The sequence below is a fragment of the Rhinoderma darwinii genome, chromosome 10 (assembly GCF_050947455.1).
Source record: "Rhinoderma darwinii isolate aRhiDar2 chromosome 10, aRhiDar2.hap1, whole genome shotgun sequence".
Taxonomy (NCBI): domain Eukaryota; kingdom Metazoa; phylum Chordata; class Amphibia; order Anura; family Rhinodermatidae; genus Rhinoderma; species Rhinoderma darwinii.
In genome coordinates this window covers 82,613,095-82,628,342 of record NC_134696.1, presented here as the reverse complement: position 1 = coordinate 82,628,342, position 15,248 = coordinate 82,613,095, and the positions used below count along the sequence as shown (strand labels likewise).

Sequence of the window (15,248 nt, the reverse complement as noted above, 5' to 3'; positions counted from 1 at the left end):
AGAGGAACCGTTGGAATCAACTGCAGAACTAAGAGCTTTACTGCAGCGGTTCAGAACAACAGGCTGAAGGAGGGACAGGTGGAATGAGTTGGGAATCTTGAGGGTAGGAGGCAAGCAAAGTTTATAGGATACAGAGTTTATCTGTTGCAGAACTTCACAAGGACGAGGAACTTGGGAGCGAATTTGTGAGAGGGCATCTTGAGACAATTTTTTTCTCGACGATAGCCAAACTTTGACTCCAGGAGAGAATAGAGGAGGAACTTTTCTTTTTTTATCGGCATGATTTCTCATGCGGTCCACTGCCTGAAGGATCGCAGACTTAGTTTGCTGCCAGATGTGGATAAAAGTCCCAAATGAAGAGTTAGCTGCCGGTACTTGAGTCATGGCTGGCACAGGAAGACGAACTCATGGATGTTGACTTTACACAATGTAGAAAGGAGAAGAGGCAGTAGACTCACTAGTATCATTGTTGTAAGAGAATTCCGCCCAATTGTCAAGTTAGTTGGAAATGAAATGACGAAGGTAATTCCCTAAAATGTTATTGGTCCTCCCCACTTGACTATTGGACTGTGGGTGATAGGCTGAAGAGAAGTCCACCTTTACATGTAGTAGGTTGCACAGGGCTCTCCAGAATTTGATTTGGACATAAACTGTACACCGCGAGACAATATGCAGAGGAAGTCCATGCAGATGGAAGATGTGCAGAATAAATGGATTTGCCAGGCGAGGAACAGACGGAAAGGCCAGTCAACAGAATAAAATGTGCTATTTTTGAGAAACAATCCACCACTACCTCGACCGTAGTACATCCAGCTGAGGGGGGAAGGTCGTTAATAAAGTCCATAGTGATATGTTGCCAAAGGGCATCAGGGACAAGCAGGGATAGGAGCAGACCAGCAGGTTTGGAGCGGGTAGACTTTTTCGAGGCACAGTTCGTACATAAAGATACAAAGTCCACAACATCTGTAGGCAGCGTAGGCCACCAGTAATGACGAGCTATCAAGTCCTGAGTCTTTCCGACACCAGAGTGCCCCGCCAGTTTGGAGCTGTGTCCACATAGGAGAATTCTCTTCCTGTCTGCAAGGCGAACAAAAGTCTTTCCAGGAGGAATGTCTCTAATTTGTAGAGGGTTAGCAGCAATAATCCTAGAGGGATCTATGATATATTGAGGAATTTCCTCAGAGTCATTAGTTTCAAATGATCAAGACAGGGCATCAGCCTTCACATTCTTGTCTGCAAGACGTAAGTGAAGCAAGAATTGAAAACGAGCGAAGAACAGCGACCATCTGGCTTGGCGAGGATTTAGTCATTGTGCTGACTGTAGGTACATAAGGTTCTTGTGATCCGTATAAATTATAATAGGGCAAACAGCGCCCTCCAGCAAGTGTCTCCACTCCTCTAAGGCCAATTTGACGGCCAGCAACGTCCGATCCCCGATGGAATAGTTGCGCTCTGCAGGACAAAATAATTTTGAAAAGAAGCAGCAGGCCACCATCTTGACTTTAGTTTCTTTGACATAGTAGTGCTCCAGCACTAGAAAGAACTGCCGAGATGCATCAGGGTGATGGAGAACTGGGGCTGAGGAGGTTGGTAAATGCTGACTCTGCCTCCGGAGGCCAAACCTTGGTGTTCACACCCTTCTTGGTGAGGGCAGAGATTGGAGTAGCCAGAGATGAGAAGTTTGGAATAAATTTCCGATAGAAGTTTGCGAATCCCAGAAATCGTTGTATAGACCGTAGGCCCTGTAGACGTGGCCACTCTATGACGGACCTCACTTTCTCTGGATCCATCTTGAGTCCACGGTTAGATACGATGTAGCCCAGGAAGTGCAGAGAGTTCCTCTCTAACACAAACTTTTCGAGTTTGGCATATGGGTGATTCCCACTTAACCGCGACAGAACTTGATGAACTTGCTTCCGATACGTCGTCAAATTGGGCGAATAGATCAGGATGTCGTCCAGATAGATCACCACACAGACATACAGTAGATCCTGGGAGATGTAATTTACGAACTCCTGGAACACAGCTGGAGTGTTACACAGTCCAAAGGGCATCAAGAGATATTCGTAGTGACCATCTCGGGTGTTGAATGCGGTTTTCCACTCATCACCTTTGCGAATATGGATCAAGTTATAAACCCCACGTAGATTCAGCTTTGTGAACAACTTGGTCCCACAAATTTTATTGAAGAGTTCTGAGATGAGGGCAAGGGGTACTTGTTTTTGACCGTGATTTGGTTCAAACCTCGGTAGTCGATACATGGACGAGGAGATCCATCTTCAAAGGTTTTCCTTAGCGTAGGCTTATATGGCTAGGGTCTCCGGCAGGGAGAGAGGATAGAGTCACCCATGGGGTGGTGAGACGTCAGGAAGCAATTCAACAGGGCAATCGTAGTTGCGATGGGGAGGAAGAGTCTTTGCCTCCTTCTTGCTGAACACGTCTGCAAAACTGGCATAATGTGAGGGCAGATCGGAGAGTGACTGAGGCAGTAGAGGCAAAACAGGACGAATCTGTGGCAGGCAGTGATGAAGGCACTTAGGCCCCCATTGGAGAACTTCTCCAGGACCCCAGTCGAGAACCAGAGCATGTAGACAAAGCCAAGGTAGGCCCAGCAGAACAGGGTTGATAGCTTTAGGCAAGACGAGAAAGGCAATCTGTTCAGAGTGAAGAACTCCGATTAGTAGTGTTAGTGGTTCAGTGACGGAAATAGGATCGGGCAATGGTAGTCCATTCACAAAGGCAACAGCCAGATGTCTCTCCAGAGGAACTGTGGGTAGATGCAGGCAATCCACTAGATCCTGCTGGATAAAATTTGCAGCTGCTCCGGAATCCAGGTAGGCAGAGGAGGAGGGTGATGTCTCTCCAGAGATGATGGTTACAGGAATATATAATTTGGGAAAGAGTTGGCGTTTGGCGTCGTTCCACCTACGGATGTCTCTAACATGCAGGGGATTAGCCGTAATAATGCAGGACGGGTCTATGATACATTGGGGACTCCACAATGTCCTCTGTTTCAAACGACCTGGGTACGCGATCGGCCCTCACGTTTTTGTCAGCAGGACGGTAGTGGAGAACAAATTGGAAACGGGTGAACAGCGACCACCTGGCTTGACGCGGGTTTAGCCGTGGAGCCGACAGGAGATACTTGAGGTTCTTGTGGTCAGTGTATATCAGGATGCGATGAGCTGCGCCCTCTAGCAGATGTCTCCACTCCTCTAGTGCCAATTTGTTGGCCAATAACTCGCGATCCCCAATAGAGTAATTGCGCTCAGCGGAGAAAAAAGTTTTGAGTAATAGCCACACCCCACTGCATTTCCTTTGAAGCTTCTCTGGAACGGAAGTGCACCTGCACCAACAGAGGAAGTGTCCAACTCCAAAGAGAACTGTCGAGAGATGTCAGGATGATGGAGGATTGAGGCTGAGGTAAAGGCACTCTTGAGGTTACTAAATGCAGATTCTGACTCTGGAGTCCACACCTTAGCGTTCACACCCTTCTTGGTAAGGGTAGAGATGGGAGCTGTCAGTGATGAGAAGTTTGGAATAAACTACCGGTAGAAATAGGTGCGAATCCCCAAAAACACTGTATGGACCGCATGCCCTGAGGACGTGCCCATTCCACGACGTACTTTACTTTCTCAGGATCCATCTTGAGACCTGGATCCGAGATGATGTAGCCCAGGAAGGGAGAGAATTTTTTTCAAAGACGCACTTCTCCAGCTTGGCATACAGACGATTCTCCCTTAATCGCAGCAGAACATTACGAACATGCCTCATATAAGTGATCGGATCTGGAGAGAAAATCAAAATATCATCGAGATAGACCACAACACAGACATAGAGAAGATCTCGGAAGATATCATTGACGAATTCCTGGAAGACCGTGGAAGCGTTACACTGACCGAAGGGCATCACCAAATATTCGTAGTGCCCGTCTCGAGTGTTGAATGCAGTTTTCCACTCGTCACCTTGACGGATTTGTATCAAATTGTAAGCCCCACGCAAGTCTAGTTTAGAAAAAATCCTGGCTCCTCGTAAGTGGTCAAACAGTTCGGATATTAGTGGCAACGGGTATTTGTTCTTGACCGTGATCTGGTTGGTAGTCAATGCAGGGTTGAAGAGATCCGTTTTTCTTCTTAACGAAGAAGAACCCGGCCCCTGCCGGGGAGGAAGACCTTCGTATGAAACCCCTGTCCAGATTCTCCTTGATATAGGCCGACATTGGCTGAGTCTCTGGCAAAGAGAGAGGATAAACCCGTCCACGAGGAGGAGAAGCATTTGGAACCAGTTCAATCGGACAGTCGTAAGACCGGTGTGGAGGAAGCATCTCAGCCTCCTTTTTGCTGAGGACGTCTGCAAATTGGGAAAAATGAGTAGGTAATCCCACTAAGGACTGAGGCAGAGGATGTTGGACGGGCTGGATCTGTAACAGGCAGTGGTGGGGACATTTGGGGCCCCATTGGAAAACTTCTCCAGAATTCCAATCCAGGACTGGAGCATGCAACTGGAGCCAAGGCAGACCCAGTAGAACCGGATTGACGGCTTTAGGCAAGACAAAGAACGTAATCAGTTCAGTGTGAAGGGCTCCAACTTGGAGCTTCAGTGGCTTGTCTCAGACACAATCGGATCGGGCAGAGGAAGGCCGTTCACTAAGGCAACAGCCAAAGACAACTCCAGAAGAACAGTGGGCAACTGGAGATGATCCACCAAATCTTGCTGGATGAAGTTTGCCACGGATCCTGAGTCCAGATAGGCAGATACCCGATGCGTCTTCTCGCCGGACACTATGGTCACGGGGATGGACAATTTGGGAGAGAGTCTTTTATTTAACCCCGTTCTGGCTAGGGTTGACTCTCCTACCAACCCTAGGTGCTGGAGTTTCCCGGCTTTTGTGGACATTGGCGCACAAAATGACCTCTGAGGCCACAATACAGACACAAACCTGAAGATCGTCTGCACTGTTTCTCCTGCTCGGACAATTTGATTCTGTCCACCTGCATAGGTTTTTCTGGCATAATGCCGGAAGAAGGCAATAGGGGTCTCTGGAACAAGGGTGCCAGTCTGCAGAAACGTCTCTCCCGCCAAACCCCTTGAGCACATTCCTGGAACCTCATGTCGACCCGGTTTACCAACAGGAGAAGAGCATCCAGAGTGTAAGGAAGATCGCGAGCTGCCAGCTCGTCTTTGATTTGCGTTGACAGTTCTTGCCAAAAGGTTGCCACCGAGGCCTCATTGTTCCACGCCAGCGCGGCCGCCAGTGTACAGAAGGAGATGGCATATTCTCCTACCGTCGACTCCCCTTGCTTGAGAGTTAGTAGAGTGGCAGCTGCAGAGGATATTCGACCCAGCTCTTCGAACACTGTACGAAAAGTCTCTAAAAATAAGGCTAGATCTGAGAATTCCGGGCCCTCCCGTTCCAAGATGGGGTTCGCCCAGGCCAGGGCCTTGACATCGAGAAGAGAAATGATGAATGCTACCTTGGCCTCATCACAGGGGAAGAGATGAGCACGCAGTCTAAAATGGATGATACATTGGTTAATGAAGCTTCTACAGGCCCTAGGATCTCCATCATTGCGAGGCGGTAGAGGTAGCGAAACTGTGGATCCGGAAAAGGCAGGTGGGGTAACAGGCAGTGGAACAGCAGCACTATCCACAGGAGGAGCAGGAGGGTGATCCAGATGGGTGATGATAGAATTTACTGCCAGTAGGAGCTGATCCTGGCGTGCACGCAGGTCATGCATATATCCGTTTGCATCACCTGAAACGCTGTCCAAGGTTGGTCAGCGGGTTCCATGGCCTGAGCTTACTGTCATGATCTAGGGGTATGTGGACCCACTAGGCCGCTCTGCCGTAGCGGAGTGGCAGCTGGCCAAATAACAGCCTATATAAAGTCTATGCAAAGTCCTTAGCGCAAGAGTACCTGTAAGAGTCCTGACAGTAGTAGAGGCTTTGGCACGGATAGAACTTGACGTGGTAGATGACGCCAGACGTGGCGGATGACACCAGACGTGGTAGATGACAGCAGACGGGACAGATGATACACATGACACCAGCTAAAGGCTTAGGTACAGGAAACAATATAGGATACAGGGAGCAGGATACGGGAACACTGGTAGGAGGATACAACTAAGGGACTGTTTGCAATACGAACATGGATAGACAACAACGCTCAGGCAAGGACTGGAGGGGCGGAGCTCTTTTCATAGTCCAGGGTGATCTGGGTATAGGTTGGGGACCTTTTAGTATGCACGCGCGCTGGCCCTTTAAGTCTGCGGGCACGACCATCTGATGGAGGGAAACTTTTAATATATATATTTTTTCACTACTAATAACTTTATTTTACACATTTTATCAGTCCCCCTAGATAGCTGGTACAATAATACACTGCAATACTAATGTAGTTCAGTATATTGTCATTTATACAGGCTCCTGTAACAGCGCGATCGCTGTTGCTGTCCGTTAGTTCCGGGTGTCAGTTGTAAATCACCCCCCGCACCACGACATGCTATTATGTCATGGTGCACGAAAGGGGTTAATGCACAGCAGAAGTGAAGGGATTGCAAATTTTCCACTGATATGCTATTTTATTGCACAATATGTTGTGCCCAGTTTGTGCCACTGAAGACAAATACCTCAAAATTTTAAGCGGGTTCTTATGTGACGTAAATGGCTGTTTGGGGACGCTGTAGAGTTCAGAAGGGAGGAAACGCCATTTGGCTTTTGGAGCGTAGATTTTGCTTGGTAATAGTTCTATTTGGGGTTTTGCTGGTATTTCAGTTTATAACGTGGGGACATATGTAAGCTGGGCAGAGTACATCAGGGTATATATAATCTGTGTGTAGTACATCAGGGTATAATAATGCGATAAATAAATAATAATCCACAGATGTGTGGCCAGTGTCGCACTGATAAATGGCGCCCAATCTGATCTGCTTTTGAAGGATTCAGGTTTCAGCGCTAGATACAGTTGCTCTGTATACAGAATACAGAAAAGCTGCATCTTAAAAAGTAAAAAGAATTTTTAATAAAAAACAATTATAAAGTTGCACAAAACACACTGATATATAAATATTTTTTTTTTTAATAAAAAGGGACAATCTCTTTGGAAGGTTTACATAGCTTTTAAGCCTCTTCTTATCCCTTTAGATAGTGGTCTTCCTCCTCAGCCTCTCTTCTAATCCCCTTGGTCTCTTGTCTTAGTAACAATCGCTCATCCCTAAACACAGCTCCTTGTGAAAGGAGCAAACGAGCGCCGATTGACAAGCTGTCTCATTGATCGGTGCTCCTTTACACGGCCCATATCGGGCTGTTTAAGAGGACCATTAAGAGCCTTTTACACCAGCAAATTTTGGCCGTAAAAACGAGCACTGATCAGCGAGATATCTCGGCACTCGTTTGCCCGCTCATTGACCCATGTAAAAGGGCCTTTAGTCTTCCCCCTCAGCCTCCTTCTTCTTCCCCCTCAGCTTCCCTCTTCTTCCCCCTCAGCCTCCTTCTTCTTCCCCCTCAGCTTCCCTCGTCTTCCCCCTCAGCCTACCTCGTCTTGCCCCTCAGCCTCCCTCGCCTTCCCCCTCAGCTTTCCTCCTCTTCCCCCTCGGTCTCCCTCCTCAGCCTCCGTCGCCTTCCCCCTCAGCCTCTCTCGCCTTCCGCCTCCCCGTTCCCTCGCTGTGTCCCAGGTGTGCGGGAGGCTGGGAAGGACTGAGCACAGGAGACAGGAGGGGGAGGGAGCGGAGAGCAGGAAGCAGTTAGAGGGGAGAGGCTCTTATTTTGACAGCGGGCAGGCTGAGCGGCTGTAGGATCCAGTGTCTTCCCACATCCGATATCATAAACCCCCGGGAGCGGGTTATCAGTCCTGCACCCTGGGGAGGGGGGATCATCTTTCCCGGGGTTCCCCTCCGTTCTCTCTCTGACACATGCCCGGATTGTAAGTAAGGAAGTGCGGGTCAGACTGGTTACATGCCTGCCGTGCCCTGCAGCGGAGGAGGGGCAGGATGAGAGGGGGTACCGTGCTCGCCTCAGCTGCGGCTCTCTCTCCCCCTCAGCCCCCGTGCTGCGGCTGCTGAGAGGGAGAGAGGGGAAGCTCAGAAACCCCCACAGGAGGCCGGAGACAGAAAGAAGATGGGAGGCCGCAGGGGAGATCAGTGAGGAGAGGTAAGCAGCAAGGACAAGCAATGCAGCCAGGTGTAATGACTGGCACCGTGCCCATCTGTCCCTGTATGTAGCAGCTGCCCACTACCCCGATCCGTGACAGCCTAGAAAGTAACCAGTGCTCCTAAAAATGATACCATGTCTTTACTGACAGACTATCCGGAACACCAAGCCATTAATTGTAGCGGCTGGCGGTCAAATAAAACAACCACGACCTGTGTGTGCGTGCGCAATGTGCAGCACGTGAAGTCGCCAATCCCGGCTGTCCGGTACACCGTACAATTACATCAAAACCACGTATACGTATAATAAAGGAATAATACCGGATACGTTGCACTAAGGGTTCAGTTTTGCGAATGGCGTAATGGTTACAATTCGTTTAGTTAAGAGATTGTACTGTCATTGACGCTTTAACTGGTGTATCGCGTGCGTGCGTTCGTGCCGTGTTGTCCGCTAGCGGCTGCATGTCTGGTTTGTGGAGGTTTTGCCATATGTGTAGTATTGGTACATGGAGACATATGTTCCCGTTCACACCTTGCCTTTTCTATGCTTTCTTGTTTCTGTTATAGTGTGGTTGTAACTGCGACAATATCATCCATGTGTGAACAAGGCCTAAGCATGACAGCTGGTGGCTAGAAGACTGACTGCTACCTGTGCCCAGTACTGAATCATCACTGGTGACAGTACCCATAATGCATCAGTGATGTAGTTCTCTCTCTGATGTATGTTTAAACCACGAAGAACTATAGAGAAGTGATCGGTCTAGTCGTGGTCATCACTAAACGTTTTGTTTACATATTTTTATGTAGAAACGTAGTTGGATGAAATTCTGAAACACAATAATAGGAAAGGCTTTAGTTACACACACACACACACACACACACACACACACACACACACACACACACAGCTAACGGTGCCGAAAAGCAGTGTTGTAATATAGATATAATAGTTTCTAACCCTTTGTGCAGACGATAAGGGGCCATTTACACAGAAAATAGAACAAAATAATATCGCAAATCAGGGTGTATTCACATGGGCAGGTTTTGCGTAAGTTTTGTTATGCCATTTTTGAAGCCAAAGCTTATGAATGGAAACCATAGGTTTCCGTTTGCATCACCATTGATTTCGATGGCGACGGCTCCGGTGCAAATGGTTTCCGTTTGTCAAAGTTGTTTGAGTTCCATCGTTTTGACAGAATCAATACCGTAGTCGACTACGCCATTCGTTCCGTCAAAACAATGGAACCCTTTTGTACCGGATCTGTCACTATTGAAATCAATCAATGGTGATGCAAACGGAAACCTATGGTTTCGGTCAGGGTTCCTGATGGAAAGCTCAGACGGAACCCATGAACAGAGCCCTGATGCTTTTTTTTTTTATATACTTGCCAGATACAATTCTGAGATTGAAATGCATGATAAATTGCCATGCTGCAGATTTTAAATTCTGAGCCGCAGGTAAATTTATGTGCAACAAAAATTCTGTAATGTGTAGATGAGATTACTTGAAATCTGATTTATTTTGCTTGTGCTTTCTAAGGGTATGTTCACACGTACAAAAAGAATTGGCTGAAAATTACAGAGCTGATTTCAATGGAAAACAGCCTCTGAATTCAAGGCATTTTTGAAGCTGTGATAATGAAGTTTTGTTTTTTTAGGCATTTTTACACGCTACTACTTTTTACGAGGCTTTTTTTTAATTCAGCAGGGTAAAAATACACCATGTGAACAGCACAGTGTATTTCCCATTGAATTCAATGGAAAGCTGTTTGTAGGTGTTTTTCCTGGCGTATTTCAAGGTGTTTACGCTCAGAAATATGTCTGAAAAAACTACGTGAGCACATACTCTGATTTTCATGCGCGTCGCACGGACCTATGTAAGTGAATGGGGCCATTCAGACTGTCAGTGAATTTCACGCAGCGTATGTGCGCTGCGTGAAACTCACGACATGTCCTATACAAGTCAATGGGTGCGTGCAAATCGCGCTCGGCACACGGAAGCACTTCCGGGTGCCGTGCGTGATGCGCGCTATAGTAGTAAAATAAATAAATGAATGAAAACAGAAAAGCTCCTCGTGCTTTTCTGTTTGTAAACATAAAAACAGAGTGTCATAATGATGCCGGATGCGCAAAAATTACGCAGCCACGCACCATATGCTGATGCCACACGGACCTTTTGCGCGTGCCAAACGGACACGTCTGTGTGAATAAAGCCTAAGGCTGAGTTCACATGGGGCAGATACACTGCATAATAGCACGCAGCGCATCCGCCCTGTGCGCCGCAGTGAATTCCAGGGGAAAAAGCGCACCAAACTGTGGTGCAGTTTTTCGCCCGGAATGTCCGCTGCTGAAAAAGCTGCAGCACTCTCCTGCCAGGATACCGCTGCAGCGGCGGTCACATGGGATGAAGCGTCATCCCAGGATGCTGTCCCTCTGATGTCATCCAGGCCGACTTCCTGGGATGACGTTTCATCCATGTGACCACCGCTACATCCTGTGGTTGGCTACAGCGGCGGTCACATTGGATGAAGCGCCATCCCAAGAGGATGAAACACAGACTCCTAGGTAAGTTTAATATATTTTTTTGTTTTCTGAGTTACGCTTTTTCTGGCGAGATCGCTGCGAACCCGCTGCAAAAAAATTTAACAATTGCTATTTGATGTGGGATTTACATCCCAATTGAATTCAATGGGGAAATCCCGCAACAAATAAGCAGCGTTTGCGTAAATACAATTGACATGCTGCGGGATAAATCTCTGAACCGCAGGTCAATTTCAGAGCGTTTTTTTTCCGCTCAGTATTTACACAGCGTGTGGATGAGACTTGTTTTTATCTCATCCACTTTGCTGCTACTGTATTTGCTTAGGATTTTACGCAACGAGTTCCGTTGCGGAAAATCCGCAGTATTTACGCTACGGATTTGCCACAGAAAAATCCATGCAGCAAATCCTCACGTAATACGAATCATGTCAGAAAATCAGTTCCATTCAGAATGTGGTTGCTTTTGTAACAGGTGGATGGATTTTTGCAACAAAACAATGCTGCGTGTGATTGGACCCTAAGATTATGTTCACACAGGTCGAATATGCTGCGTAAAAGTATACCGCTTAACCGATCTAGAACCCGAAAGGGTTACCTTCATTGGCGTTGCCATAGCGACACGTCCCTCTGGTCTTTGTGTAGCCCGGCCTCCTGTGATGATGCTGTAGCCCATGTGACTATTACAGCCTGTGATTGGCTTCCTCAGTCACATGGGATAAAAGGAGGCTGGGCTGCACGCAGAAAAGACGGAGGAACAAGGAGCCGTCGCTAAGACAACGCCAAGGAAAGTAAATACAGACTTTTTAATAAAATTTTAACAAGAAACTTTTTAGTATTCTTTCAGAATTGTGATTTTTGCGGTGGAATCACGGCAAATCATAACGTTTGCTATTTGTTGCAGCCGCAACTCAATGAGGAGAAAGTGCAACAAAAGGGAATCTATTGCGCACCACAAATTGACATACTGCGGATTAAAAAAATGCACCACGGGTCAATTTATGAACACTTTCTCAGCAGATTTTTTTTCTGCAGCGTGTGGATGTGATTTGTTCAAATCTCATCCACTTTGCTTCTACTGTAATACGCTGCAGATTTTCCGCGTTGAGATCCGTTGCGGAAAATCCGCAACTTTCTACCACGTGTGCACATAACCTAATAGGTAAAGCAAAGAAACCTTTCTCCTTTCCACGTGCATGTTGATAATACAATTGTTTGGACCTGTTTAATCAGTTAGGCTGGGTTCACACGAGCATGTTACGTCCGTAACACACTGCAGGGAGCCGGGCTCCTAGCATCCTAGTTTTGTACGACACTAGGAGTCCCTGCCTCGCTGCCGAACAACTGTCCCGTGCTGTAATCATGTATTCAGTACGGACAGCAGTTCCGCGGACAGGCAGGGACTCCTAGCGTCGTACATAACTATGATGCTAGGAGCCCGGCTTCCTGCAGTGTGTTCGGTCCGGGACTTGCGGCCGAAATACGTTCCGTCCATTACGGACGTAACGTGCTCGTGTGAACCCAGCCTTAGAAAGTTAATAATTGTTAACCCCTTAAGGACCAGGCCTATTTCGGCCTTAAAGGGAACCTGTCACCAGCATTTCACCTATTGAACTATACTTATCCCTCACTGGCCGCTGCTATCAAAAGTTCATTGCCGTTATCCCCTCTCCTAAACTCCTCCTCCGACTGTAAATAACGGTCTGCAAACATTTCGCGCCTTTTATCGTAATAATCCTGTGTCCCGTTGTACGCACACACCAGAATAGGACATCAATGCGCAAGCTCAGGATTTTGTGTAGCAAGGAGCTGTCAATCAAAAGTAAGGAGGCGGGGTAAACTCGGAAAGAATTAAGGAATGAAGATATGACTCTTTTATGCTCATTAGCATACAGTGCAGAACACTAAAAAACTGAATACTAAAGCTACAGAGCCGACTAAAGACGAGATGTAGTTTTCAGTGGTATCATTTTGGGGTACATGGAACTTATTGATTAACTTTAATCTTTGTTGGGGGGGAATGTAAAAAAAAAAGAATTTTCGGCGTTGTTTTTTTTGTACCGCATTCACCCGACATTAATTTGAGAACTTTATTACTCGGGTGGTTACGAACGTGGTGATGCCATATGTGTGTGTGTTTTTTATTTTTTTGCACTTTTAGTAAATAAAATGGTTTTAATTTTTACTGTAATCTTTTTTATTTTTTTTAAATCTTTAACGGTTTTAATTATTTTTTTTTTATTAGTCCCACTAGGGGACTTTACCATGCGAGCTTCTGTTCGCTTATATAATGCTTTGATATACTTAGTATACCAAAGTGTTATTGGCTGTCCGTGTATAACTGACAGGCAATCTATTAGGCCATGCCTCTGGCACGACCTAATAGGTATACAGCCAGGGCAGGCCTGGGGGCCTTTGTTATGCCCCCATCTGCCATGGCAACCCATCGGCGATTGCTCCCTCCCTCTTTCCAACATCTTAAATGTCGCGGTCACTATTGACCGTGGTATTTAAGGTGTTAAACGGCCAGGATTGGACGTTTCTCCAATCCTAGCCGTTGCAGCAAGAGCCCAACTGTTAGTCACAGCCGGGTTCCCGCGCCGATCATGTGGGCATAGCTTCTGTGCCCGCACGATCTCCTTCACGTACATGCACGGCGGAATGCGCTAATGGCTGCATTCTGTGCCGTTAAAGGGAATGTCGAGCCTCTCCCTTCGCTCAGTATATATAGGGCACTTATCTAATAATCTTCTTTTCCTCACTGGTAGTTAGTAATCTTTACTATATAATCATTCTGCACTTGATGTAATAGAAATCAGATCTCCATGACCTGACTTTCTGGTGGGATTGTGTTTATACACCGCAGCCAATATGGAGAGACCGAGCTGCAGTGGGGAGGTTAAGATCAGCGTCGTGAACCGGAAATAACTAAGCTGTAGTCACAGATCATATCTCTGACCTTGTGGAGCTGAGTTGAAAAAGAGATCAGTAGTATGCACTGTGGTAAAACAAAACGAGTAGGCAAACGCGAACATGAATAGGACCTGCTCTGAGTTTTGAGGCCCGGTACCACGGCCCTCTCACGGATTCGTGAAAAACACGGGAGTGTGCATGGGGCCATAGAAATAAATGGATCATTGTTCTGTTCGTTAAAAAAACCAAAAAAAAACTGATAGCACACTGGCGAAAACAGTAGTGCTGTGCATGTAGCTTTAATCTTTGGCTTTTTTCTTTTAACTTCTGATCTAGGGGTCATCCACACATCCGTTATTTTTTTACGGATAGCACATTAACCCATTCTTTTCTATGGGGCCATGCACACATCCGTTTTTTGTTTTTTTGCAGATCCATGTACCGGATCCGTAACACTCAGAGCAGGTCCTATTCCTGTAAGTTTTGGCAGATCAGTCTCGCCCATTCTATTCAATGGTCTATTTATAAAACGAACAAAAAAAAACGGATCGTTGACGAAAGCCATCCATTTGCAGTCTGTTTTGCGTAGCCGTATTTTGCAGCCGTATAAAAGGACAAGCATGTGTGCATGATGCCTTACAAATCTATAACCGTTGTAGGTGTATAATCCTCATCTGTGTTTTTCTATTTATATTGTCAGCTGTAGAAAGCCATGTAGCTGAGTTTTTGTGTGTGACAGCTTATAATGTACTACAGGAACAGTTTTTGTTTGTAGGGTTTTCTGTTTAGCGTCCTTGTTTCTCAATCTCCCTGCTGTTGACTATTGAATGTGTCTAACATCATTCTGCAACCACCTTGCCAAATAGCAGAAAACATGCCGACTAATGGAAGCTGACACACAGAACAGACAAACTTGTGCATATTTCTGGGCACAGCTTTCGTTATTCAATCTTCTATTTTTGGGTTTCAGGCATACTTCCATGCATCAAATTTGCACCAGTCTGATATGCTGCAATAGAAAATACAACTGCATATAATAATGGAGGAGCCAACCCGGCACAAATGCTCCCAATATTCAACAATTACTTCTTGTTGTCACTTTTGCACAATTTTCCGATACTCTATACCAGTGGCTCCCAAACTTTCTGAGGCCAGCACTCACTTTTGGCCGAGACTTTTGTTTGGGACCCCCCCGCTGGCATATGTCAACATCATTCGTCGTTAGATGCCGATACTTAGCTCCATTGGAGAAAAAAAAACTTGCAACATCTAAAACAACGATAAATGTGTGGGAGGGGGTGGGCTCAAGATATCCTGCTGCGGTGCTTTGCTGAGGCCTGACTATGGCTGCTGATGGTGGGCCATATTTTAATTTTGGGGGGGGGACTGTGAGTGTGTATCATGTTTACAGAGGGGAGTTCTCTGCTGCTATCTTACTTCGTGCTAGATGTTATATTAGCCGCAATGCAAATGATCTCATATCAGCCAAACTTGAGACTCCTCCAAACATAAGAGAGTACCATCTGTAGACAGCACTGTTTCAGGGTTTTTGCTCCTCCTTAGTGCAGAGCAAGGGTACTGGTTATCTGAATGAGATGCTTTAGTCCTGCTAAGGGGAGACTTATTTACAGGCACTGCTTTTTTATTAGC

The 15,248-nt window shown here is 46.4% G+C and overlaps 1 protein-coding gene across 2 annotated transcripts in view; it reads left to right on the top strand.

The window, feature by feature from the left end:
* The first annotated feature begins 7,662 nt into the window (after nt 1-7,662).
* Nucleotides 7,663-15,248, top strand: part of BCL9L (BCL9 like) — a 50,137-nt gene continuing 42,551 nt past the window's right edge. The window contains exon 1 of one of the 2 annotated variants that reach the window (XM_075840122.1): nt 7,663-8,148. The gene's annotated coding sequence lies outside the window, so the exon portion shown is untranslated. The remainder of the gene's footprint in view (nt 8,149-15,248) is intronic. The other variant, XM_075840121.1, reaches the window with a different exon arrangement.